Genomic DNA, 27,886 nt, shown 5'->3' with positions numbered 1-27,886 from the left:
CAATCCACCCAGTATCCGCATCACTTGTGGTGTGACTTGCACCGTTTTATCCAATAATGAGAGGCTGTTTATATTCATGCGAGAGAGTTCTTGCTGGACCAGGTTCGAGCGCAGCAACAAATCCAAGGGGACCGGGTCCTCCCTTGACAGGATCTTTATCTCGGCTGCTTTCTCTACAGGTAACTCAGGATGCCCCGGAATTGGATGTCCAGACTTATCCAACCATCTCGTTAAGGGAAGCGCTTCATAAGTTTCTTTGTCCAGAAACGAGAATCCCTCCTTTACTTCCGCCTGATTGGCCTGCTTCTGCTCCAATCTTTCATAGAACTCAGTTTTCTTGCTGAGACTGTCAGCATTCTGATGTTTATCACGCATCCTGTGTTCGATTATCATATGGTAGCCATCCAGTCTTACTATCCATCTACCAATATAACTCTGATCCATCGAGTAGGTCTTCAACCAGGATAACGCTCTGTTGTCCACGCGTAACTTGAAGGGAGCGCTCCCCAAGTATGCACGGTACTTCTCCACGAAGGTAACTACTGCAAACATTTCTGCTTTTGGTGCGCCATATTTCATCTCTGTGTCACTCAAGACTTTGCTGCCGTATGCAATGGGACGGAGAACTGTTCTTCCGTTCCATTCTTGCTCTTGATGCAATATTCCTGAGATGGCCACCACCGATGCGTCTGTGTCAAGAACATACATGCCCTTTTCTGTAGGCATGCCCAGCACTGGCGCTTCGCACAGTTCCCGCTTTATGTTCTCGAAAGCAACTTGTGCCTCATCGTTCCATTCGAACTTTTTCCCTTTGTTGCGCATCAGCTTCTGTATCGGGTACACCTTGTCCGCGTATCCTTTTATGAATTCTCGGTAGTAATTGGCAAACCCTAGGAAGCTCATGAGCTGTGTGTCCGTTCTAGGAGCTTTCCATGTCAGCACAGCCTCTACTGCTTCTAAATCTGGCCTCACACCATGCCAGTCCACCATTCTTCCCAGGTACTTGATCGAATCCCTAAGGATTTCACATTTCGATGGTTTGCATTTCAAGCCTGCTCTTTTCATACATCCGAAGACCTCATCGAGTCGATCAATGTGATCCTCCAGGGTTGGTGTCGCTATGACTACGTCATCCACGTAGCACATCAGGAGATTCCCGTACTTTTTGGTCACTCCTGTCAAAGCCTGAGCCATCAGCCTTTGAAAAGTTGCTGTTGCATTGCACAAGCCGAAGGGCATCCTCTTCCACAGGTACAACCCCAATTCGCACGCGAATCCGGTTTTCTCTCTGTCCTTCTTTCGCAGAGGAACCTGCCAGAAGGCAGAACCCAAGTCCAATGTGGTGAAGAACTTTGCATCACCAAGTTTGGATAGGCTCTCGTCTATTCGCGGTATCGGGTACGCATCTTTAATCGTTACCGCGTTCAAGTAACGAAAGTCGCAACAAAATCTAAGCTGCCCCCCTTTCTTTTTCGCCATGACTACCCCGCAAGCCCACGGTGATTTCGAGGGTTCTATCATGTCGTATTCAAGCAACATTTCTATTTCCGCTCGGCACGCTTCCGATTTATGTGGCGTCATTCGCCTTGCGCCTTCCCTATGGGGAACGGCGCCCTCTTCTAGTTCGATTTCGTGTTCGACGAAATTACAGCAACCGATATCCGCCTTATGTTTTGAAAATACATCAGCGTTCCGATTTAGGAGGTCCCGCAATTTTTCGAAATCTCCCTCACCTATTTTCCCTTTTAAATGTTCTATCTCTGGCAAAACCGGTTTGTCAGATTCTAGTTCATATGACGAGGGGCGTTCCGGAAAATTCGAGCAGCTTGATAAGCCGTCGTCCGTTTCGGATTTCATTGAAAACAATTTATGAATAGATTTTAATTCATTAATTCTCTTTAAGATTTTATCTTTATTTGCATGATAAGGACAGTCTTTCACACTATATTTCTTCGAGTTTTCTGTCTCCTCATAGTCGGTCCTCATCGGCAAGGCGTAGCCAAGCTTCTTTCCACGCTGGATTGAAACCGTGGTGTCCAGTGTGTTCAACAACACACTGACACACAGTCCGTTTCGCGTTACCGAGAAGCTCCGGCCTAAAATCACCGAACTCTGACTATTTGGATTCGGTACTAAGCAAACCTGTTTGCTATCACTTAACGAATTTAAATTTCTCATTCTAAAAATTGCTACTACAGCTTGTCCTGGTTGTAACTTTACTTTTCTATCCAAAAAAACTGGTACCTTATTTTCATCTGTTATTATCCTATTAATTGGTCTCTTAACATACTTTCGGTCCGGGTTTCTAATCCGTATTAGACCGTTGTTCAAGTCAATCATCACGTCAAAATTCCTGACAAAATCTCTGCCCAAGATGAATTGGTCGGCGTCGTCCAGATTCTCTACCACCAGGAAGCTCATCCAAAGGTTCCGTCCTCCCATGTGAAGGACCGTCACCGGTGTTCTTCCGGCTACGTAGATAGCTCCTCGATTTGCAGCGGCTAGTCGGAGATTCGTAGGAATCAAATCTTCCCGCGTGAAGCCCATTCTCTCCCAGGTTTTTATCGGCATCACACTCACCACCGCGCCTGTGTCCAGAAGCCCTGTGACTCCGATTTTTGTTCCGTTGGTGTCAAGCAGGTGTGCTGTCACATCTGCTTCATATCCATTATGTACCGCGTCTTGTTCCATCATGGCGTCATGGCCTATCCTGCGGACTTTGAGTTCCTCTTCACCCAAATAGATCTGCCCCATTTGGTCATCATCTGTTGTTATGTAAGTCCTGGTGTAGATGCTGATTCCATCCACGTTCAGCATTATTTGATACGGCCCATAGACCTCCAAGTAGCGTCCATGAAGTTTCTTCATGCGAGGGCCACCCGTCGTTAGTAGTGCTTGCACAGCTCTCGACTCAGTGCGTGGCTCCACCTGCCTCAGATAATCTGCATATGTGTCCAAATGCATTAAAGTGAACTCTGATGGTTCACTCAAATTTCTTATTACCTGGTGTCCAGCCACTGAGATTATCGACTGTATCTTCTTTCCCTGCGGCGCCATGCCGAACCTCTTACCGGAGATCACTTTAAGTTTCATATCTAAACTGCTTGGTGTTTTCGTCTCCTCGAACTCCATTGTCTCGAAGGTATTCAGTTGCTCCTGAAGCTTTTCATTTTCCAGTTCAAGTTTCACTTTTTGTTCGATCTCTTTCGTCACCAATTCCTGCTGTACTCTATTTAGAGCATCCTTTGCGGCTGCCTTATAATCGATCTTGAAGTCATCGGCCGCAGTTGCTGGTTCCGGTTCACGTGCTTCTTCTGTTACTGCTTGCATTTTCTTTGCCGCCAGCTCTTGAGGTTTGTCCTTCCTGCGTGCCTCTGCTTCGCTCAAAAGTCGAGCCTTGCTTGCTTTCACTCCTGGCAAAGCTTCTTCATGCCTTGGATGCTTGATGTCTGCCACTGCATCCCAGAATTGCGGACAATCTGATTTAAAATGACCTTCCAAGTTACAAAAGAAACACCTCGGGCCAAATTTCGCAATTACTCCTCTCATGAAATCCTCATGATCCAACTCTGACGCATCTTCGTCCTCGAGGCTAAAGCCTATTGCTTTCATGCCTTGTTTGTAAGCTGGGCATGCTGACACATGATGGTCTGTTGAACTGCAATTAGCACAAGAACGTCTCTTGTCTATATCATCCCTCGGTTTGTACCAATTGTTCCCTTGGTTAGCTGGTCCGTTGTTAAAATTGCCATAATTGTTCTTGTAATATCCAGATCTCGAAGGAGGTTTCAACAAAAGATACTCTTTTGATTTGAGCCTCAACTCCTCCGGTGTTGGTGCATTAGTTGATAGTGGTGTGTAATGCGTTGCTAGCATCGTACGAAGTTCATCATTTTTCACACCATCGATGAATTTTGAGGCTACGGCCAGGTTCATCCTTCGGTTTGACTCATCCGGTTGGCTGCGTCTTCTCAGCATTTCCAAATCATCGAGAAACTTGTCTATTGTTTCATCTTCTCGTTGCCTCCGTTTCTCGAAGCGCATCATCGCCTGGTGCCCCTGCACCCCTGATCCGAAACGGTTTAACAAGATTTCGAAGATTTTCTCAGCAGTGTCACGTTGATACTGTTTCTTAGCCATGACACAGTTCAGGGCTGTCCCTTCTAAGTTGCTGGTGAGCGCGCTGCATTCATGTCTCTCCGACAAGTCCTCTTCCTCGAAATGCAGCTTCATTACCTCTATCCAGGTATCAATACAGCCATCAGATTCGTCCTTGTAGCATCTTGGCTTCTTAAAGACTCTTCTGGACTTTTCACTGCGTTCATTGGTTCTAGATATCCGCGTCAGGAATGTCTCCAAAGACCTGTTCAGGGGTTCAAATGCTGTGGCCATTGCCGTAGCATCCCTTGAGTGTCCCGCCTGAGTGTCCTCACTTCTTTTCGAAGGCTCTGTGTGCGGTGCATCCCTGCAATCCGAATCACCATGAGCGTTTCCCGCTTGGCCCATGTGACTCCTCCTCGGGCTTGTATGCCCCATGTTGCCAGAATCGCTTCTCCCGGTCGCATGTGTGCTTTGCGTTGGTCGTTCGTTCGAGGTTTGTCTGTTCCCCGTTGAACTTGCTCTACTGTTCGGGCCCCATGCTGTATTACCCCTTGTGGCATAGCCTGATGAACTGCCCCTGCCTCTAGTGGATCCATTTGTCTTCCTCCTTTGATGTTCATTGAAGTTCACCCTCGGTTCCCTGCTGGGACCTCCCGAGTTCGGCTCTCCTTCTTTTGGTCCACTCTTGCTGCTTAGTAGCCCGTCCAACCTATCCATGATAGCCTGCGTTCGCCTCTCCATCATCGCGTCTATCTTTGTGTCAAGAGACCCAAGAGACTGCTCTTGCTGAATTCTTAACTTCTCCATTTCGGCTCTTAAGCGTAACTCCCTCTGTTCCGCCTCTCTTGTCATTCGCGACAAGTTCCTCGTCATATGTTCGTCCGTTCTTTCTTTCAAGCGTTTTTCGCTTCTGCCAACTTCTTGTCTGTTGCGGTTTATTTCTTCCCGCAGACTTTCTCTTTCAATGTGAACTGCTCTTTCCAGTTCACTCATCCTTATCGACATCTGTTCATTTTGTTCTCCTAAACTGCCCACTATGTTGTTTAAGGCTTCCTCTAGTGCTGCCCCGTTTTCCATGAGTGGCGTCACTAGTGGTGGTGTAACTCTGTCGGTCCCAGGTAGCTTCGTGCTGGTAGAGATCCGGGCCTTGACTCTCTGTCTTGACGTTTTATCATTATCTATTTCAGGATCCGCTAACGCGTTGCCAAGCCCTCTGGTTCTACTCTCTTCAGGTTGTGGCTCCGAACTTGTCCTAATCGCGAAGTCCTTCGACTGGCCCGGTGTGTTTGCCTCTTTGCTTATCGTTGTCACTACACCAAATTTATCCATGGTTCCAGTCTCTCTTCCGACGTGTGCCTCACTCTCCTGGATCGAACTATTGAGACTGACTTGAGATCCAAAGTCCCCTTGCTCCTCTTCATCCTCTTCCTCCTGGGACTCCCCATCGTTTCCTGCTCCTCCTCCCATGCTGAATGGAAAGATGTTTCCGAAGGTGTTCTTCATTCTTTCTGAGAACGATGATGAGGTTGTTTGTTTTCCAGTTCCGCTTGCCATCATAGTGTTGTCTGTCGGAGATCTTCTAGTTGCCGTTACTTCAGTTGAGATGTCGGACAGTTCCGACATCTCCTCTCGATCCAACGTCCCGGTGGAAGTGGCAAAATCATGGCCTTGTTCTACCGGAGTAGATTCACTCGCCAGCCTTCTGCCTCTCCCTTCCAGTCCATTTACTCCCTGGTTGTCGTTCATGGTATGGTCCGTATTGACCTCCACTTCTAACAGTTCTCTTCGCTCTTCTGAGGTCTTTTGACTTCTCGTTTCAACCATTCTGCCTGAAACCGTCCCCTCTTTATCGGACCGGGTTCGCTTGATCCAATCCACAAAAGGATCGGTCATCGTTTTTCTTTGCTTTTCAGGTATGAATTTCCTAGAGCTATTACCTCGTTTTGGTATCCTTGACTTGTCTAAACTCATTCTTTATTTGTCACTTTCCTATGCCTACTCTTGACTCAATTGCTAGAGACCTTATAGTTTTATTAACAATAATAATGACACAACACAATAAATTTCACCAGATTCTATTAAATAGTGACCACGAATCCCTGTATGTTGTCAGAGTAAAGTTTGTATAAAATTTATTCACACTAGCCGATTATCGGTCCAAAGATCTGGAAACTAGCACAATATGATGTTATCAGTCAATTTAAAAGATAGTGTAGTCACTACCCAATCAAGCACAGTTTAGGTTGATTTAAAATCAAAAACAAAAAATATATATTGACACAATATGAATGTATATATAAAAAAAACGTATGTGTCTTGTACTCTTAGTCGGTCGCAGTACAATAGTCGAACCTGTCTTTTAAAGAAAAAGCTTTCCCTGCTTGGTGCTGCACCAAACAGACAAAACTTTGAAGGCAGTAATTTTCTCAAGTGGGCGTCTATTGCACCCACCGAGTACTGTGTTACCTATCTGCCTTCGGACTGCCCGAGCTAGACCTACTAAAATCCTCAGGGCAGTCACTTTTCCCAAAAACGTATTATGTTTCAATCCACACCAATGAGTCACGCTCTTTTTAATTTAGACTTAGTGTCGCGAATATCCGAGTTCGGACCTGTTTTGTATTAGTCTGGTTCTTTTTGAGAGGCAAGTTACCAGTGCAGTCACTGATACCTAGCCTGTGTATTAATAACCTAATACCTCTCGCTTTTTAGTCTTTCTTTCGTTTACCTAAGTCCTTAATAAAATGATACCCCTCCGGATTGGCACAAATAGGACCCTTCCGGACTGTCAGAATATAGACCCCTCCGGATTGGGACCCCTCGGAATTAGCAACTATAAGACCCCTCCGGATTCGGACCCCTCCGGTTTTGTGGAAAGTAGACCCCTCCGGATTCGGACCCCTCTGACTTTGAAAAATTTCGACCCCTCCGGATTGGGAGCCCTTAGCTCTGTCAAAGTAGCTTTTTGTAGTTTTCTTAATCTCAGCTTATACCCCTCCGGATACGTTCTGCGTTGCTTTTATGCTGTTTGAATTAACTGGGAAGGGTATAGGGTCCTTTCCTAGACCCCTCCGGATTGAAGTTAAGGCACTTATTTGACAATTCACACTAACGGGGAAGGGTCTTATCACTTGCCTAATTTCGACTCTATTATGGTTGTCTTGTGCCTTCAGCCCTCCCTTTTTGTCTAGAACTGTCCTAAGTTACTTAGTTCAATCGCTATCAACTTTTGGTAGGGGTATAAGGGTTTTTCAAAAAAAATTTATAAAACGTGAAGGGTGTACCCCTCCGGATTTGTGTAATTTGCTAAAAACAATCTCAAAAATTTTCACGCTCGTTTTTCCGAAAAATTTCTGATCCTATTAGTAAGCTCAGCTAATTTCTGATCTATTGGTACCAAGATCAACTCGATATGCTCAGTAGTTCCAAAGTTATAAACCAAAACGTCTTTTTTCCAAGCTCAAAAAATTTTCTCTCTTATAGGTTCCGCCTAACTTTTTCCGCAAATCTGGTCCTTTCGACCTAAAAGTTATTGATCCGAGCTCAGAAGGCCTATACTCTTCTAGTTCAATGCAAAAGACCCGATCTAAAACGCTATTGTAGAAAAAATTTGCGAAAAACTATGCTACCTGGACCCCTCCGGATTGATGAATCCACCAAATCAAACACGTTACGTTCGATTTCTCTGCAACCCGGAAGGCTTTCGGGTAGCGGGTTTTAAAACTTGTAGATTCACTAGTGGACGTTGTCCGAACAACTATTTTTACTGTCCTACCTCAAAAATTTCAAAAAATTTTCTAAATTTTTAGTGTTCCGTTTTCTCAAAAATCACGAAATTTCAGTTTTCGGTACCAAATTAGTTCCAACCACCTTCGAACTTAACTTAACCGGTTCTACCTATTATGGTAGTGCAGTTATGATGTAACACACTAACTTAGCGCTTTTTTCCGTTTCAAAAAATATCGATATCTCAAAAATCGCGACTTGTGGGGGGATCAAAATATCGCAATTTTGATCCTAAAAACCGGTCTGTTTTCGTTGTTTTTGACTGAAAATCGATATAAGACTATTAATATAAGCTATATAAGTAATAATATTAGTAATACTATACCCCTCCGGGTCTGTTTAATATCCAAATTAAGGTGCTTAACTCGGATATTCGCAGTTCGGTGAAGGGTCACTACAGTGCAGCACTGTCGAGCCCCCCACAGATTACTATCTTACTTTTTGTACCAAAAGGGATACAAAACTTGTTAACGATACCCAACAGTCGATTGTTGTTGTCGTTGAGCCCCTTCTTGTTGCTCCTTGTACTGCTTGCCGGATCGGTCTTCACCCAAGACCCTTCCGAATTGGGCGCAAATCAACTGACCCCTCCGGATTGAGCGCAATTTATCATTAACGTGCTTAAATGCTCAAATAACCCTACAGTACAAGCCTCACAAACGGGCCTCAAAATTGATCGTAGCAATCCTGACTGATATAAATGCCTGTAACAACAATATATCTATCAACAACAAACGGGGGGGTTGAATCACATCTTGTCTGGGGGATGATTTCTACTGATTTTTTACTTTTTTACTGTTTTTGGTTTTTTCGGTTATTTTTTATGTTTTTTGTTTTTCTTGGGTACTATACTACTTTTTGTTTGGTTTTACTTATATCTTTAAGTGTTTTTGGTCACCAACCACTCAGGGGACGAGGGGACGGCCGATCCCCCCACCCTTCCTGGTTCGTGAATTTTCGGTCTTAACTAGGTTAAAAAACTATTCACGGCAATTCGGAAGGCCTCCGCGTTCCGAACTACCCTTCCGCCCCGGCGGTTTAGGCCTATTAAGGGCGTTAATGTGAGCATCCGCTCGGCGCGGAGTGCTCGTTAACGGTTCTGCCGGTCATGATGTTAAAAAAGAATAACACCCAGGAGCGCCATAAAAACATACATGTAACATTCGCCCGGAAGATACATATCGACGGATAACAAAACTAAGTCTTAAGACGACTGGCTAGCGTCTAAACAGAGCTTTGCATGTTTTTCACCGTCTCTACCAAGCCAGTACTTTTCGGTGGTCTTTCTTACATCGGGTCGACAAAAACGTTACTGCTCTCCGGCTTCGACCAGAACGCTCAAATTAACTGAATTACATGCAAAAATAGTGAGCTCATGGCTGGGTCTCAGTATCCCCAGACCACGAGGTCACTCCTAAAAACAGGGCTACTACTTATCATATTACTATTGTTTTTGTTCAGTAGATAAAAGTCATCATCTCCATCGAAGATGGATCAACCCTTTCCCCCCCCCAACTCTTAGCACCTCATCCTTGTCAAAACTAATCAAAATATCAGTTAAATTCAAGTCAGGACATGACAGGATGCTAAAAGTTTATGTGAGTTAATAAAAGTTTCCGTCCCGAGACTCTTCCGGATTCTTGAATCCGCTGAATCAAGCTCCTTACTCTTGATTTCTTGCTAATCCGGAAGGCTGGTTCTCACCCTTCACCGTTGTTGGCAACGGCCTTGCAACTATTGTAGCAGCACAATAGTTGCAACTCGGAACGTTCTCTGCTATTCTGTAGTTCGTTGTCGTTTTCCAATCTCGATTTTCGTACTGTTCGCAATCGCAGATAAAAGTTGTTCTGTTTTTCACTCGCTTTTTGTTAAAATGGCCGTTTCAGCATTTCTCAGAAATGTGACGTCATCTTTCGAATTTTTGAAAATTTAAAATACTAGAATATTCTAGCCCTCACCGTTTGGCTAAACGTTCCAACAACGTCGCTTATCCTTCGAAATCATCAACTCGGAAGGCTTACTGCTCAAAATTCGAATCCTGCATAAATTGCATTTTGGCCATTCTGGTCCAATGTCACAAAAAAACAATTTTTTTTCGAAGTTGTGATATGTTTTCTTCTGCTCTTACATGTCTTTTCGTATTTGAAGAGTGCGGCGGTAAACATTATTAAAATTAAGCTTAATGCTGGACAGGGTGCTGTTACTTTTGATTGATGACACATTCTAATATATCGGTGTTTTCACGAATAGTGGTGTTGTTGAAGTTCGAAATTATCTGAGTAATGTCTTGTTTCCTACACTAGTGATATTGGCTTTTATTGCTTTCGTTGTTCATGCCAAGATTTCATTCGGCGAATAATATGGTCAAATTTTTGATATTTCCTATTTAGGTCAGTTGTTAACTTAGTTGTGCTTGATAATCAGATAGTTTCAAACTAATTCTTCGAAATATTTCTTATCTATTGGGCCTTTTAAATCAAAAATTGTATGACTTGTATAGTCTTTGATTGTATCAAGTGGTCCTGCTAAATTTAGGGTATTGATTAGATCTTCTTTTTCCATTCTATGGTAAAAATTTGTTCGATTTTGGGTTTTGTTTTTTTTTTTGTTTTTTGTTGTATATTGTTTTTAATCCAAGTTGAGCATGCAACAGGTTTAAGTATTTTGAGTACTAATGAATCTACTTCGTAACGGTTGCTAAGTAGTCTAAGTAAAACAGAAAACGTTCTAAACTAATTATTTGTTCGCTGTTAGAGTCTATTTTTTCAGTAATTTCTACGGTTGTTTTTTTAAGTAAATTTACTGGCATTTGCAGCTAAATGTATCGGGTGGGGTAAGGTATTTACTTGCTGTCCGAACTAAATATACGTTTGGAATTTTCATTAGAATCAACTGCATTGTTTTTATTCTATGGTTTGGATTGAACTTTTGTGTAAAGAGAAAGATAATAGGCTTATGATCAATACTTAAAACTTTAAAACTGTTGGATGTTTTGATCCGAGGAATAAAAATCATATTCTGTTAATGTATATATGAAAGCTGTATCCTCTCTCATGAGTGTAGAGAGTCGTAGTTCCACTTGTGTAAAGAAATTTGAGTTTGTTGATTTTATATTGACTTCATTTGTGCTTTGATGTGAATTTTAAGGTGCTGCGTCAATTCTCAAAATTAAGGAGTCGAACATGGCGTAGAATGGTTGTTGAAATCAGGGAGAGTGTACAAAATTTGTTCTGTTAGATGTGTTTTAATTCCGTCAAACCGTTTTTGCTGTTTCAGTGTACATTCGAAATTAATCTGTTGGTGTAATATGTTATAAGATGTCGAAGACATAGTTGCATTTTATAAACATTGTTAGTTAAAACTTTTAACATAACGGGACTTCTTGAAGTTTTTTATGGCTGTTGAAGTTGTAAAATTGCATCTTTTACTAATTTAAAGATTTGGTTGTTGCCCTTTTAATGATATGCCCGAAAAATTTTGCGAGGAACTTTCCAAGGAACTATTTGCGAAAATATGGTTCAGATGGTGCTGTTTTCCACTTTCTTTTTTTAATAAAATTTGTTGATAGGTATATAAATCTTTGAAAAGTTCTGGTTTTGTTGTGATTGTATGAAGACATCGTCTAAAGATGGGCTAACAATTTTGCTTAAAACGAGTGGTATAAAGCGTTTACTCATAAATGCAGAAAAAAGCTGTTTCTGTGGAGACACCATAGAATAGTCTCCTCAATTCGTTTTATTAGTTGGCAACTGGAAGTTTTTGCAGATCAATTTTAGCTATCTCTGATTATTGGTGAGAATCTTATTATCGGTGAGTATTTTACAAATTGGACTTAACAATTGTGAAAATAGACTGAAATCTCGTTTGATAATTGCCTTTTTGTGGTGGAGATGCGTATACTGTATCATTTGCTTCTAATACGGGAACGTTATTATATATAATGCAACATCATTCGTGAAGACTGAGTTTGCTCTCTGTGAAATTTTGTGTTTTAATATATTCTTCAAAATATATTGTAAGTTCGACTTTTTTGTGTTCTGTTTGTATTCGATGGGGTGGTTGGTTTGATGCATTTGGTGGTAAAACTTCTATCGTGATTACTCCATAATGGGAAGTTGTATTACATATGCCTGGTAGAGAGTAATCAAAAATATGTCTTCTGATTTTCACTTCTGAGATTACTGTTAACATAGGCTATTGCCGTCTTGTAACAAATTTACGATTAGATTGTGTCATAATTGCACTTGTCCTTTTGATCGCTATTTGAGTTGATGACGAAGGGAAGAACAGTGTTATCGTCCAAAAGTTTCGTGCGGTTTTTCAGTTGTTGTGTAACTTCAACAGTCAATTAGGTGGATTCCAATTGTATGGTCTTCTGGCTTACGATAATACGAGAGTTTTTTATTTTATGTTTGCCTTTTTTGGATGATGCTGTTATTGCTTCTGATTCCGAAAAATATCTTTGGTTTTCTGCTGGATTACTTCTGTCAAACATTAGCTCTTGAAATTTTTAATGTTCGGTAATTACGAGATCGTAATGCTTCTTTGATTAAACAATTATGAAGTAATTTCTTTTGTTTGATTTTGTCGTTCGTTCCCATTGTTATGATTTGTTTTCGGCACCAATATTAGAATGATTGATGCAAAATCCGGATGTCAATTTAGGATTTTCCGAAACGATCAATTTTTCCGGTTTTTGTGATTTTATCTTAACCCTCGGGATTGTTTGTGTAGAATAGCGGGTTGAGGAGAGAGTATATTAATTTGTTGAATGATTTCTTACTGTGCTCAAATGTATAAGTTATATCTAAGTAAAACTTAATCTTTCTTAATGGGGGTTTGATTTGTGATCAAGGGTTGCAGAATAGTAAATCAACCTACAAGGCTCATGAATAATCAGATCGCGAGTAGATCATTAGACTTTAAAATTTAATGTTTGTTTTAGGCCTGGGTCAGTTATAAGGTAGAGTTCACGTGAAGGATCTGTAAACGAAGTTTTTCACAGCTTTTCTTAAATGGAATGGCTAGTCATTGAAAAATTCCGAGGAGTCTTGAGTTGTTGATAATGGATTGAAAGTGCATCGAATTATTAGGTCGTTAGACACTAGTAATAAAAGGAGAATAGAAGAAACTAAAACCTTCTATTGATACAAGGAAAACCTTAATGATCAAAATTTTAGGTAGATAAAGATAAGTTATGGACGAAACCTTAACTTTTGAGATGAAGTTAGAGATTTTAAGATCCAACAGTAGCCTTCATGATTTTAATAAAAGGATTTTTTTAATTTGAAAATAAACAAAGATGGTTGTTGACAAAGTTTCATTTTAAGTTCGATAAATTTGAATAAAAGGTTGGAGTTCGATTGAAGTGAGGTTAGAAATTCAAAATATTTTTGTAAGTTTTAGATAAAAAAGTAAGGAAATTCCTCCAGAAGCAAGAAGAATCAATTTATATATTGATAGTGTGACCATAAAAATTTTTAACTAACTAGATTTTGTATGTTTCAATTCAATAAATATTAGTTTTATAAAATTTTAGAAAATTACCGCAGTTTTGAAAGTGTTGAGGTAGATAGTAGGATTATGGTTGACTGTTAATGTAGGTATTAAATAAGCCATTGTGGGATATATAGCTTTGTAATGAATCTTACTGCTCATTCATTGCAATTTAGTCAATTGGGTGAAAGTGTACTGTAGGGATGCCTTTGTAGAGAAAGAGTCGTTGTAGAGTATTTCTTCTTTTCCCACTGTAGAGGCTCGGCCTGTCGTTTTGGTTGTAACTTGGTGTCAGCCTTATTATTCGTATGGTTTGATTCCATCCATTAAGACGTGGCAATAAGCTGATTGTATGATTAATTTGATTTTTTTCTTATTTTTTTGGCGTATCGCTTGTGTTTGCCTAAGTTTTTGTTTTGCTAAATCCAAATTAGTAGAGGTATGTTTGAGATTCTTTTGGTCATTTCAGACAAGTTTAAGTCCGGGTGGCTTTCTCATAGAGTATTTTTGGATAAAGTACAATGTCTGTTCGTCATTCTGTCTTTTCTGTGCATTCGAATAGATTTGCGCAAGTCCGTAGTCTAATATCGATCCTAAAATTACTCTTGCAAGATCTAGAGTATACTGGTTTTTCTAGCGAGGCTTACAACCTAGAAGTAGAACTGTGGAAGAGGAACTGACGGCTAATTTAAATTAATTTTTCTCTGGCTGAAAAAATAAAAAGTTGCAGACCTACAATTTAATGCAATGGAGCCATGGATCCTGATTTGTTAGTTCTAAGTAATTTACATAGATAATTTTATCAATATTATAATTGGTAATAAATACGTGTCTTGAATTCATGCCAATACAATCGACGTCGAGCATTCAAATGCACTCAGCCATTAAAATTTTTTTTTAATCTGACAACTTCTTGAAGAACAGAATATTTGGTCAAAATGTGAGCTTAAAACCATAACGTATCTCTTTGTCAGATATCTGCATACAAAACTACAAACAATTCTGCTCTCCAGTTGTTGAATGAGAAGCATCAAGAAATTTTGTCAAAACTTATTCAGATGATTTTTTAACGTTTTTGATGAAGTGTGGGTGACGTTTGACCAGACAAACATCAAATGTCTACAAATATAGATCAAGCGCATAAAGGTCGTACCTTGAGCTAGTTAAATTTCCGGGTAAAGAGTCATCCGATACTTAATGAACTTGTAACCCAAAATTGATTCAAGAAAATTATCATTTTTCCCTTCTAATTTTTCCCTAAAAATCAATGAGCTGAAGCTATATATTACCACGAAAAACACACTTGGTACATGAACCTTTATTTTTGCCTTTTTAGGTTTGGCTGATCATTATGAAAGGTTTTATCGAACAACGTTTTTTAATTTCCTGATCACACAGATTCTTTTCTTGAGGTTTCTAGTTTTTCTTGAGTTTTGCAGGTCTTTTAACTTTTTAGTCCGGTTGTATAGTAGACAACAAAATCCAGTTTCTGATGAAAAGCAGTTTTTTTGTATTGTATTGGGTTAAAATTGTGCAATAGAAAACGGTTTTTTTTCTTCTTGATTATTGTGTTTTTTATCTTTCTCGACTCAAGTTCTTGCTTTCCAGGTTATTGCAGCTTTTTTTACTCTTTTGTTGATAGTCCGGCTTTATGAATCACACGAAAAACACAATTTTATAACAAAAAAAAATGGGCCCAAAACGGTCCAAGAGAAGATGATGGGCTTGTCTGTGCATATGGTGGATATCCTACATATATTTTTTACTTTTTACTAATTGATGATTTTGTTGTTTCTGTTCAAGCAATCTGCAACATTGCTTTCTACTCGCGAATTTTTGTGAATTGAAGTCTCAACTAACTGAGCCGGTATGTGTTGATCAAGCTGCTTTTTTTGGGTACACTTGACCTTGATGTTTTTGTTGTCTCTGTTAAAGCAATCTGCATCACCACTTTTTTGGCAAAATTTTGTGAAAAACAGTCTCAGCCAGTTTAGCTAGCGTTTATTGAAGCAGTTAAGTTTAGTCTTCTTGGTTGACACATCAATTACAGATCAATGGCTTGCTGTGTCTTTCGCATTTTTAACCACGATATATTACGGCGCTTATTTCGATCGCAAGAGCAACACAAAATGGACCTCAGTAAAAGGTTTTATGACTGGTAACTAGAATGAGAGTGCAGCCTGTTTTTTGAACAAAATCAATCAACAATCAGAACCAAAATCTTCAACTGACAGTCAATAAGCGTAAGAAAAACTTTTTAAAATCAGGTTGTTTATCAAACAAATCTCAAATTTTGAATTCAAAAAACAATGAAGCTTAAAATCTCTTCAAAATTCTGACATAGAGCAAGCTATGATTGGATTTTTGTTGGTTCAATTAACGAAACTTGCTAAAACTGGATCAATAGGTAACTTTTCTGTTCAGGTCCTTTTTTAAAATTTTGAAATCAGAAGCTTATCATGTTTTTGTGATTTTTTGTGGTTGGGTTTTTTTTACGACTGTGGAAATTGGCTCTTTTTCAGAACAAAAAAATCTCAGTTTTAAAAAATATGAAAATCAAACTCCAAAATAAAGGAATTCGCATCTTTCAGTCAATTCTTCATAAGAGTCCCGATCTCCAATAATTTACTTTTAAACTAATGAAGAAGAAAAATACAGCTGAATTAATCCGATTTGAAAGCTTGCATACCTCATCTATGCATTCACTGTCCAAATAACGATTGATGCAACAATCAATTGTTCATGGAGATCCCGAAAACGTGGCAAAAATTGCGGAAAACATGAAACTGGAATGCAGAAGTCAAGATAAGATGAAATCATTCAGCCGCACAGACAAAATGATAACTATTTATCAAAGCGAAGGCCACAATCAAATTAAATGCTTGAGTCTCTTAATAACTTTTTGAATTTTTTTTTTCATTAAACTAGCACGATCAGATGACTGCTGCAGCATAATGATGAGTTCTGTCTGAGGTTCAGTAGCTATTGTCTTTTTTGGGAAGCTGAAAGAAATTGCAGTTGTTTTTGGGCTTCTGTTGTCTATTCTTAAAAAATTAGTTCAAGAAACGAAACTTGGTTTATTTTAAGCCAGGCTAATACCGAGTTACTTTAATGGTTTTTGTTAGTTAACGTGCCTGCCTTATTTGAAAAGAAACTGTCCAAAACTGGAGGAACGAGAATGGGTGCAAGAGTTACGAAGAAGGTGTGTGTTGGCTGGTCTGAAAAAAGTTTGATTGATCAAGCTGGGCTGCTGTTTCTGTTGATCAGCGACTTGACTTGTACAGTGCTGATTTAAATTAACCGGACAAAACGCGTTAAACTTGAAATTTAAAACCCGTTTTCTCCAATTGGGTTAAGTTAAGGTGAAAATTTACGGAGACACAATTTGCTCAAATTCTTAGCAGATTTAATATGATGTAAATTGATTTGCAAAGTTCCTGCACAAAATTTATTCCCAAATTTGGTTTTTATAGTTAATCAAAAATTAACCCGATAATACCCAGTCAATCAGACATAATTATACCAAAATGAGCCCCTTACGTAGCCCAGCAAACCTCAAGAAGGGTATAATCTCCAAAATATTGTATAAAATAATTTAATTTTGTTTGATAATTTAAAAGGTAACTTTGATGTAAAATACCAACTTTCTATTTAAAAACGTTTAAAAAATTTGCATTTTTTTTGGAGAAAATACCCTTCATAAAGTTTGTTGGGCTACGTAAGAGACTCACTTTGGTCTAATTATGTCTGTGACCGACTGGGTTTTTTTGGCGTAACTTTTGATTAACTAAGAAAAACCAAAATGACCCATTTTTGAGGTAAATTTTTGGGCAGGAGTTTTGCAAAACATATAACACCAATTTAATTCTGCTAAAAATCTAAGCAAGTGTTGTCTCCATAATTTTCACCTAAACTCAAAAAAATTGAGAAAAACTCGAGAAAAACTCGGGAATTTGAGAAAAACGGGTTTTAAATTTCAAGTTTAACGCGTTTTGTCCTGTTAGTTTAAATCAGCACTGTACAATAGAAAAGAATGCTCGAACAATTTTTCGCATTCAAGGAAACGTGACCATCAGTTTTCAGGTCTAATGATGAAGCTGCAAAACAATTCGATGCTTTATTAAGCCTTGATACGTATTTTTAGCCAAAAAGACCATAAACATATTCAGGCGTTAATAATTACATTATAAAAAATCAATTAGTAAATGATTATGTGCGTACTTTCTTTGCGTTTAGAATTTCAATTTCAAATTCCAAAAAAAATATCCGTTCGATTACTAGTTTGTTTTAACATTTGAATCTTTTTGAACTTTTTTTAAAAAAGCTCAGATAAAATTCTGTGATCCGTTTTTTTTTCAAACCGTTGTAACTTCCGTAAAATCAAAACAAAGTTCGTGATTGTTTTTCTTGTCGGAGGAAGCTACTAAAAATATGGTTGTTACAGAGAATTATTCTTTTGACTGATTGATATTGACTCACAAACGAACTCAAAAATCAGTAAAAAGAACTGATTGTTTTTTTTTTCAGAAAAAAATTGATATGAAGAAGATAAAAATTTAAGATTTGACTAGACAACTTTCTTTGTCCAATAAACATCACACTCAATTTTTTGCCCACAGCATCCACTATGAAACATAATACTGAAAAAAATCCATTTTCATATCCTGTTTCAGCAGATTTAATTTGCTCAAAAGATAGAGATAATTCTTTCAAAAATTTGCATTGCTAAACAAGTTATCAACGCTAGAAGACTGGCAGATAATTTTAAATTAGACTAAATTGGTTTTGTTATGTAGAAAAATGAATTTTATATTTCGTTTGCCTAGATTTTTTAACGCTATAATGAATCAAGAAAGAATCTCAGGTGGGGTTTCACACTCGAGAAGGGTAACAAAGGAGAAGAGATACTTGAAAGAACATGATAGGACGGTCTACATTCATCGGCTCTTCAAAATAGTTGAGAAAAAAAAGTGCAGCTGAACTTAGCAGACTCAAAAGCTTGGATTTTTCATCATGATAAATGACTAAACTTAGAATGCAAACTAAGCTTTATTTGTAAAGTTATGGCTAATTTTAATCAATCAAAAAAATAGATGAGTCACGCAAATTGCAAGAAAAAACTTTAGACATCGACCTTCAAAGTAAAAAACTGATCAAATTCAACGAACAGTGTCTAATTGATCTTTTTTGACAAAAAAAAATCACTAGGTGAAGTTTTGATTCCGCTAGGCAAACAGTTTTCGCAAAAACACGATGGCCAACAAGTTTCGAATAAAAACCAACTTCGAAACGCGGTGTCATTCGTGTTTTTTCGTTTCATTTTTGTAATTAGAGCGCGCTATTCAAATTTTGTTAACAGATAAAATTTGAAATTCAAAAATACTTGAGGGAAAGTGTAAACGGTATATGAAATATGAAAGCTTTTATTCAGTTGTTAGAAATTTTTTAGTTTTTCCTGAAACACAAACCAACAGAAAAATCACCCGTAAAATCCTTGAGTTCCTCAGTATGTTCGTCACCTCCTACAAACAATAAAAAAATGTCTAAGTCAAACAATTTTTGTATTCAGCAACTTCACTTCTAAGCAACTAAACCAATCATGTTTTCGAATTCCAAGAGTTAAATTTTGAGAGCTCTAAAAACTTTTATGGAATGCCCAGACATGTATAAAATTCAACCGACTGGGCAAACAGTGTTCAAATCAAATTTTGCAAGTCTTCTGGAAAGTCTGAAATTGATCCAATTCATCCATTTTTGAAACTGAAGCTCATCAACGTTTTTACAGATTTTACCTTGGTTTGCCTTTTGTTGAACAAACGATTTTGATTTAACTCAAAAAGAAACCAGAAGAAAACGAGTTTTTACATTTCTTCACAAAATAATGCCAATCACCCGTTGAGGTCTTAAAAACTCAATTCAGTGGTTTATCTTTTCACAAAAATCCAGATCAACGAAACTAATTTTGTTCTAATTTATAAGAAAAAATTTCTCTTTCTATCTTTTTTACTTTGAAGTCAAAATTAATGTTTCAGTGAAGCAAAAACCAGGAATTTGAGGAAATTAGGATTTTCAAAAAAAGTAGTACAAACTTTGAGGATAGTGAGGAAATTAGCTGATATGGATTTCAATTTTCTAGTTCGAAAAAAGTTTTGTTATTGCTATATGGGTTAGAAAACAACTGTTGTCTTTTATATTTTGGTCGACATACAATTAGAACTTTTATCTAAAAGCAAAAAAGTTTGGGATTTATCCCAGGTTTATAATGAGTTTGGGTTTTATCTCAGTTTTAGAAATTCGGAGAAAAAAGAAAATCTAGTAAATCAATTTACAATGTGTATCGAAAACATTTATGTGTGAGTTTGGTTTCAAGAAAAAAAAACAACCAATAAGAGAAATTTGGCTCACTCGGCTTATGATTCCTCTGGAAATTGCAGTAGGTATGAACTCCACTAGGCATTAAAATTTTTCGAATTTCGGATTTTTCTCAGCTTTAAAACCCCGGAGGAAAATGAAAATGTATCAAATTAAATGACAAGGTGTATAGAAAACATTTCTGTGTTGGTTTGGTTTCAAGAAAAAATCAATTAGAGAAAACTAGCTCAATCGGTTTTTTGTTCCACTGGAAATCCCAAAAATTAGTTTCATTTCTCAAGAATTGCTTCTTCTACTTTTTGAGGGGTACTTGAACTGTTGATGTAGCAAATTTTTTGTGTCAACTCAAAAGAAATAGCTCTGCTTGACCAAAATTTCTTATCTTACAAACTCCATATGTGACAAACTTCTTCTCATAGATTTTCATCCCATCCATACGCTCAGAAGATAATATAAAAACTTCATAAAAAGCGTTTTTCCATATATGAAAATTGTATATAAGGTGTTTTTCATTAAACCTAAAACTGATCTTTTTTCTAAATTAAATTTTTGAAAACTTTTTTTTGTTGTGTTTATAACCAAACACAAGTGACGAAGATCTTGGCCTACTTAAAGCAACAAAGTTTGGGCGGTCATGCATTTACAATGCATAGAAAGTTACCTGAATGTCTTTGCGCTGTCTTTCACAAATGATTTAACAAAAACAACAAACTTTTAAAGTTTGGCGAAATTTTTCAAGGACGATCATTTTAAAAATTTGAGCTTTTAATTTAAGACATTGATCTAGGCAAACATAAACATGCCATTCAAAAAATGTATGATTTTTTGAAAAAAAATCCATAAAGCGAAAAGTAAAAAATCCCAACAATAGTGTATCCAGGACTAGGTTATGCAAACAAAAAATTGAACTTTGCATGCGAAAATAATTTTTAGAAAATGTTTGCTTCCGTACAAAAGTCGATTTGCAGTTGAAAAAAAAGTTGGGACAAATTCAAGTTTACTGGGGAAATCTTTTGTGTCGCCATCAAAAAAACGCTATTCATACAATTTCCAGAAATAATGAGAACTCTATAACAAGCATTTTTTTCAAAAAAGGAAAACCTCTGATTTTTATCACCAGAATGTTTTATTTGCTTTGTATCAGACAGCGGCAGAACTTAGTTTGTATCTTTTTTCACCCATTTTTGGAAACCGTATGGAAATTTTATGACAAGCATTTTCCACATACTTGATGTATGGATTTGTATGATAAGCATTTTTGGTGTATGGAGGTCAACCATAGTAGAAGCTAACAACTTTTGGATTCTTTTTTCAGGAAGGAGAAAAAATTTTTTTCACAGTTGGGGTTTTACACTCGAGAAGGGTAACAAAGGAGAAGAGATACTTGAAAGAACATGATAGGACGGTCTACATTCGTCGACTCTTCAAAATAGTTGAGAAAAAAAAGTGCAGCTGAACTTAGCAGATTCAAAACCTTGGATATTTCATCATGAAAAATGACTAAACTTAGAATGCAAACTACACTTTTTTTGTAAAAACTATGGCTAATTTGAATCAATAAAAAAAACAGATTAGTCACGCAAACTGCAAAAAAAAATTTAGACATCGACCTTCAAAGTAAAAAACTGATCAAATTCAACGAACAGTGTCTAATTGACCTTTTTTTGACAAAAAAAAATTCACTAGGTGAAGTTTTAATTCCACTAGGCAAACAGTTTTCGCAAAAACACGAATGATAACAAGTTTCGAATAAAAACCAACTTCGAAACGCGGTGTTATTCGTGTTTTTTCGTTTCATTTTTGTAATTAGAGCGCGCAATTCAAATTTTGTTAACAGATAAAATTTGAAATTCAAAATTACTTGAGGGAAATTGTAAACGGTATATGAAATCTGAAAGCTTTTATTCAGTTGTTAGAAATTTTTTAGTTTTCCCTGAAACACAAACCAACAGAAAATCACCCGTAATATCCTTGAGTTCCTCAGTATGTTCGTCACCTCCTACAAACAATAAAAAAAGTCTAAGTCAATTAATTTTTGTATTCAGCAACTTCATTTCTAAGCAACTAAACCAATCAAAATTTCGAATTCCAAGAGTTAAATTTTGAGAGCTCTAAAAACTTTTATGGAATGCCCAGACTTGTATAAAATTCAACTGACTGGGCAAACAGTATTCAAAACAAATTTTGCAAGTCTTCTGGAAAGTCTGAAATCGATCCAATTCATCCATTTTTGAATCTGAAGCTCATCAACGTTTTTACAGATTTTACCTTGGTTTGCCTTTTGTTGAACAAACGATTTTGATTTAACTCAAAAAGAAACCAGAAGAAAACGAGTTTTTACATTTCTTCACAAAATAATGCCAATCACCCGTTGAGGTCTTAAAACTTCAATTCAGTGGTTTATCTTTTCACAAAAATTCAGATCAACGAAACTAGTTTTGTTCTAATTTATAAGAAAAGTTTTCTCTTTCTATCTTTTTTACTTTGAAGTCAAAATTAATGTTTCTGTGAAGCAAAAACCAGGAATTTGAGGAAATTAGGATTTTCAAAAAAAGTAGTACAAACTTTGAGGATAGTGAGGAAATTAGCTGATATGGATTTAAATTTTCTAGTTCGAAAAAAGTTTTGTTATCGCTATATGGGTTAGAAAACAACTGTTGTCTTTTACATTTTGGTCGACATACAAGTAGAACTTTTGTCTAAAAACAAAAAAATTTGGGATTTATCCCAGGTTTATAATGAGTTTGGGTTTTATCTCAGTTTTAGAAATTCGGAGAAAAAAGAAAATCTAGTAAATCAATTTACAATGTGTATCGAAAGCATTTATGTGTAAGTTTGGTTTCAAGAAAAAAAAACAACCAATTAGAGAATTTTGGCTCAATCGGCTTATGATTCCACTGGAATTTGCAGTAAGTATAAACTCCACTAGGCATTAAAATTTTTCGAATTTCGGATTTTTCTCAGCTTTAGAACCCCGGAGGAAAATGAAAATGTATCAAATTAAATGACAAGGTGTATAGAAAACATTTCTGTGTTGGTTTGGTTTCAAGAAAAAATCAATTAGAGAAAACTAGCTCAATCGGTTTTTGGTTCCACTAGAAATTACAAAATTTAATTTCATTTCTCAAGAATTGCTTCTCCTACTTTTTGAGGGGTACTTGAACTGTTGATGTAGCAAATTTTTTGTGTCAACTCAAAAGAAATAGCTCTGCTTGACCAAAATTTCTTATCATACAAAATCCATATGTGACAAACTTCTTGTCATAGATTTTCATACAATTCCATACGCTCAGAAGATTAAATGGAAACTTCATAAAAAGCGTTTTTCCATATATGAAAATTGTATATAAGGTGTTTTCCTTAAAACTAAACCTGATCTTTTTTCTAAATTTACTTTTTGAAAATTTTTTTGCTTTTTTTGTTGTGTTTATAACCAAACACAAGTGACGAAGATCTTGGCCTACTTAGAGCAACAAAGTGTGGGCGCTCATGCATTTACAATGCATAGAAAATTACCTGAATTGTCTTTGCGCTGTCTTTCACAAATGATTTAACAAAAACAACAAACTTTTAAAGTTTGGTGAATTTTTTCAACGACGATCCTTTTAAAAATTTGAGCTTTTAATTTAAGACACTGATCTAGGCATACATAAACACGCCATACAAAAGAAATATGAACTTTTGAAAAAAATCCATAAAGCGAAAAGTAAAAAATCCCAACAATAGTGTATCCAGGACTAGGTTATGCAAACAAAAAATTAAACTTTGCATGCAAAAATAATTTTTGGAAAATAATTGCTTCCGTACAAAAGTCGATTTGCAGTTGAAAAAAAAAGTTGGGACAAATTCAAATTTACTGGGAAAATCTTTTGTGTCGCCATCAAAAAAACGCTAGTCATACAATTTCCACAAATAATGAGAATGCTATGACAAGCATTTTTTTTTTTTCAAAAAAAGGAAAACCTCTGATTTTTATCACCAGAATGTTTTATTAGTATCAGACAGCGGCAGAACTTAGTTTGTATCTTTTTTCAACCATTTTTGGAAACTGCATGGAAATTTTATGACAAGAATTTTCCACATACTTGATGTATGGATTTGTATGATAAGCGTTTTTGGTGTATGGAGATCAACCATAGTAGAAGCTAACAACTTTTGGATTCTTTTTTCAGGAAGGAGAAATTATTTTTTTTTAAAAAAAGGAAAAACCTATAATTTCCCCCAAGTCTTACATTGAATCATAATTTACTCCGCTTAGACCAGGACAATTGATCCTTTTAGCCACCAAAATCCACTGTTACCGATTTTTTTACCGGTCAGTTTTCGTTTCCATTGCTGGTTTCCCCAAATCGACCACAGTACCAAAACATAGAATTTTGTGATTTTAAACTGGAATTGATTTGTGCTCAGACAATTTTTTTTAACTTTCCAACAAAACTGCAGATAGTTTTTGATCGGTCTAAATTGGCGATTTGTGGTAGGACAGGACAAACTTGCTTTTGATACAGATAAAGTCAATGTTAAGGTATCAAAAAAGCAATAGTCCTAAACTGTGGGTTAATTGCTTGATATTGGTAATTTTGGGAAAGATATAAAAAAGAGAGATTAAAGACACTTAAATGAACCTAGGAAACTGAACAAAACTATTAGAAATCATCAAAAACATCAAAAAATACAACAGAAAACAGATGAAATTTTTGTATACCAAAGGTCTCATTTTGACTAACGCGTGGAGACCAACGAGATTATTCAATTTGAAACAAAACTAAAAGTGAAATTTGTATAAGATTTTAAAAATCATTTCAATCGTTTTTTTTCTGTGCGCAAAACCCAACAAATCGATCTTCTCTTTGATCTACTATAGTCATTTTTAGAACAATTTTTTAATTCATAGCCGGTTTCCTACATCTATTCTGCTGCAATCAAAAATATTTTGAGTTGAAGCTCAATGTTGTGCCTTGTTCGGCAAAAAAGTATCATTAGACTTGTGGCAGAGTTTTTGATCAATCTAAATTCTCGTTTGTTGTGATAGTTTTTTCTAAGCTGATTAAATTCAACTGAAATTATCAGTGAAGCATTAAGCATAGGTTGATTTTGAAATGATGAAGAAGAGCTAGGATGAAAAAGGAAGAGTAAAAAATTTTTAACAAAGAAAAGTAAAGCGCGTTTAGAGAAAAACAAAAAACTAAACGGTACCAATTTTTAAAAAAAAAATCAACGGTTTTAAATTTATTTTTTTTTGAGCTGCGTGTTCGTGTGAAGGCGAATAAGTAGTCATCATTTGTTTTTAATATTTTGTTTGAAAAATCAGTTAACTGTTGATTGTTGTCCAACACTTAGGCAGATAAAAGTCAGTTAACGTGACGAAATCCGGTTATTCAATTGAAGTAGTGATAACTATTTAATTTTAGAATTCATACGGAAAAAAACCTAGAAATTCGGTGAGATTCAAGAAGATCTTTTTTGTGACATTTTTTTACATAGCAATAATGTTTTTTGAGTGCATTTTTCCATAAACTCAGATTATTTAAACAAAACATGGTCGTTTATTATTTTTTAATCAGATGGTGGTGACTATTAAGAAAAAATTTTCAATAAAAGCTCCATGACGTTTTTTAGTCACTAAGCCTATTGATTTCAAGTATAACACTTTGAATTATTCATAACAAACAAATCTGATCAGGCCCAAAATCATAGGTGATTAACCTTTCTGGAAAAATTCTTTTTACAGATTACGGAAAAATATCAACAAAAGAAGATTTTTTTTGCTTAGCTTACCACTATAGATTAATTGACTTATTTTTTTCCAAAGAAATCATGGCAGCCGTTACAACCCATTTTCACTGAAACATTTTTTTTTCAAATTCGACTTTTTTGCAATTATAAAGTTTTCCGAGTTTCATCTGATGAAACTGCTTTGTTAAACACTTTTTTTTCCGCAATGAGCAACCTAATTAGCGTTTTATGATAACAAAAAAGTTTTTTTTTCAATTGAGAGGTCGAATTTTATGTTTCAGGGAAGAAATATCAATGGGGTAAAATTTGAGTGCCGGACATGAAGAAATGCGGCAGAGGGACATACATTTGGGAGGATAAATGGCTCTAGAGACAAGCAAGAAATTAAAATAATGTTTAGAAGAACGAGACATTTTTTGATAATAATTTTTAGACTAATGTATATCTCACTTCAACTAAACTAAGCCAATTTAGCGACTACAACAGTTTAGAAGTTTCAACTGCAGGCAAGCGGACAGTTGGAATAAAGTCAATGAACTCAAATAAACTGAAAAATTAGGCATCCAATAAAAATAGATTTTAAAAAAATTACAAGTTTCGAGACTGTTTTCTGGGTGTTTTTTTTTTTAAAATAGAGAATCAGGCTCGTTGATTTTTTTAATAAAAGTATGCATTCACTCTTGATGGTCCAACTCAATTATGTAAAAAAGCACTAGAACTTTTGTTAATGCAGGTAAGTTTGATTTTGATCTGCCGAATACTTTTTAGGAGTGATTTTAACTGAACGTTCTTGAACATTTTTAGAATAAATTTGTTCAAGGGCCAACGGACAGTTTGAGAAATTAGCTCAAGTTGTTGTTTTTGCCCTAATTGAAAAACTATATCAGTCGCCGCTATTTTATTTTAAAGAAAAGATTTTTAAGGAACCTTTTGTCATAAAGCGTGAGCAAACAGAGAAAAACATGTCAATCGATAGATTTGCAAACCAGCTGAAAGTTGTAAATGCATAACTTGAAATGTGAAGTTAAAGCCTATTCAGTCAGGTTGTTTTTCTGGGCCACTCGGTCAATTGTTAAAAAAGATAACGATTTGGTTTCCTTTAAGCAAATGAAAGAACCAATTTTCTGACTCTAGAATAAACCACATCCAATATAATTGATCAAAAACTTAGAAATTTTTATTACTATTTAACCTATAATTGATAATTAGAAATTTTTTCTAAACGGTGATGACCTATTAATGGCGAGTGAAAATCGTTAAGACCAACAGTGAAAAACAAAAAAGTTATTCATATCAATGCGGGCGCATTATCCAATTTTCAAACAGAATGTTTCACAAAAAATGAAAACGTTTGAAAATGTTTCATAATTTTTCAGTTGATTTAATCATGGCAAACTTGACAGCTGGTGTATTTTTAAAGAAATTAAATGCTATAAGGAATAAGATTACCTTTTTTTTCTATCTGCATAAGCACTGTGCCCACGTACGTCAACTAAAACATTTTATGAATATCAATTTTCGTTCTGAAACGACCAAATATCATGTCTTGGTATCGTACACTATTACTTCTACAGTATAATAGATGCTGTATCATTTCATTTGAACTATTTTTAACCATCTATGTTGAAATAGAGCTAACTTTCAAGAATTAGGACAAAAATCAGCACTACTTTTGGAAGCTTAATATCATTTCATATTATAAAATATAACACTTAAAAGGGCAAAAACATTCGTTACGTTATTTATCCTGTTCAAATATTTTGGTTTTGACACGGAAACATTTGACACAAACAAATTTCGATTGTTATACGAGACAAAACTTGAGCAACTAACTGGATGATTTTTTTTCATTTTTGATGTTGATTGTTGATGTTGAACTGCATAAAGAAATTGATTTTTCAAGTGAATGTTATTTAAGATCACACTTTTTGTTTTTCGAATAGTATGTTTTTGAAGCAGATTTTTTTGCGCAAACTATTGATAAATACTTTAGATTATAAGAAATTTTTTTGGTTTCAACTTGTGTTCTAACGCTCTATTGAAAAATCTTTAAAACTAGATAAAACATTTGGTCATTCAATTCAAAGTGGCACAAAAATTATGTTATAGAAGCTCATGAAAATTCATCAATTGATCTAGAAGAATAAAGTTGAAACTTCCTGTCATCACCAAAACGTTTTCAGACGAAATTATTCAATGGCTTCAACGTTTCGTTACCTGCTATTTTTTCAGAGTTTTTTTCAGGTAATGCTTCAAGCTTTATGTATTTTGTAGAAAATACATGTTTGTAAAGAACTTATTACTAAAAAATCAAATTCCTTGACTAAATTTCATATTTAAAGCTGTTGAAATCTGTTTTTTCGCAGTCAGACCGCTTTTTTATTGAGCGAAAAGC

The sequence above is a fragment of the Symsagittifera roscoffensis genome, chromosome 5 (assembly GCF_963678635.1).
Source record: "Symsagittifera roscoffensis chromosome 5, txSymRosc1.1, whole genome shotgun sequence".
In the NCBI taxonomy this organism is placed as follows: domain Eukaryota; kingdom Metazoa; phylum Xenacoelomorpha; order Acoela; family Convolutidae; genus Symsagittifera; species Symsagittifera roscoffensis.
This window is presented reverse-complemented; position numbering follows the sequence as displayed.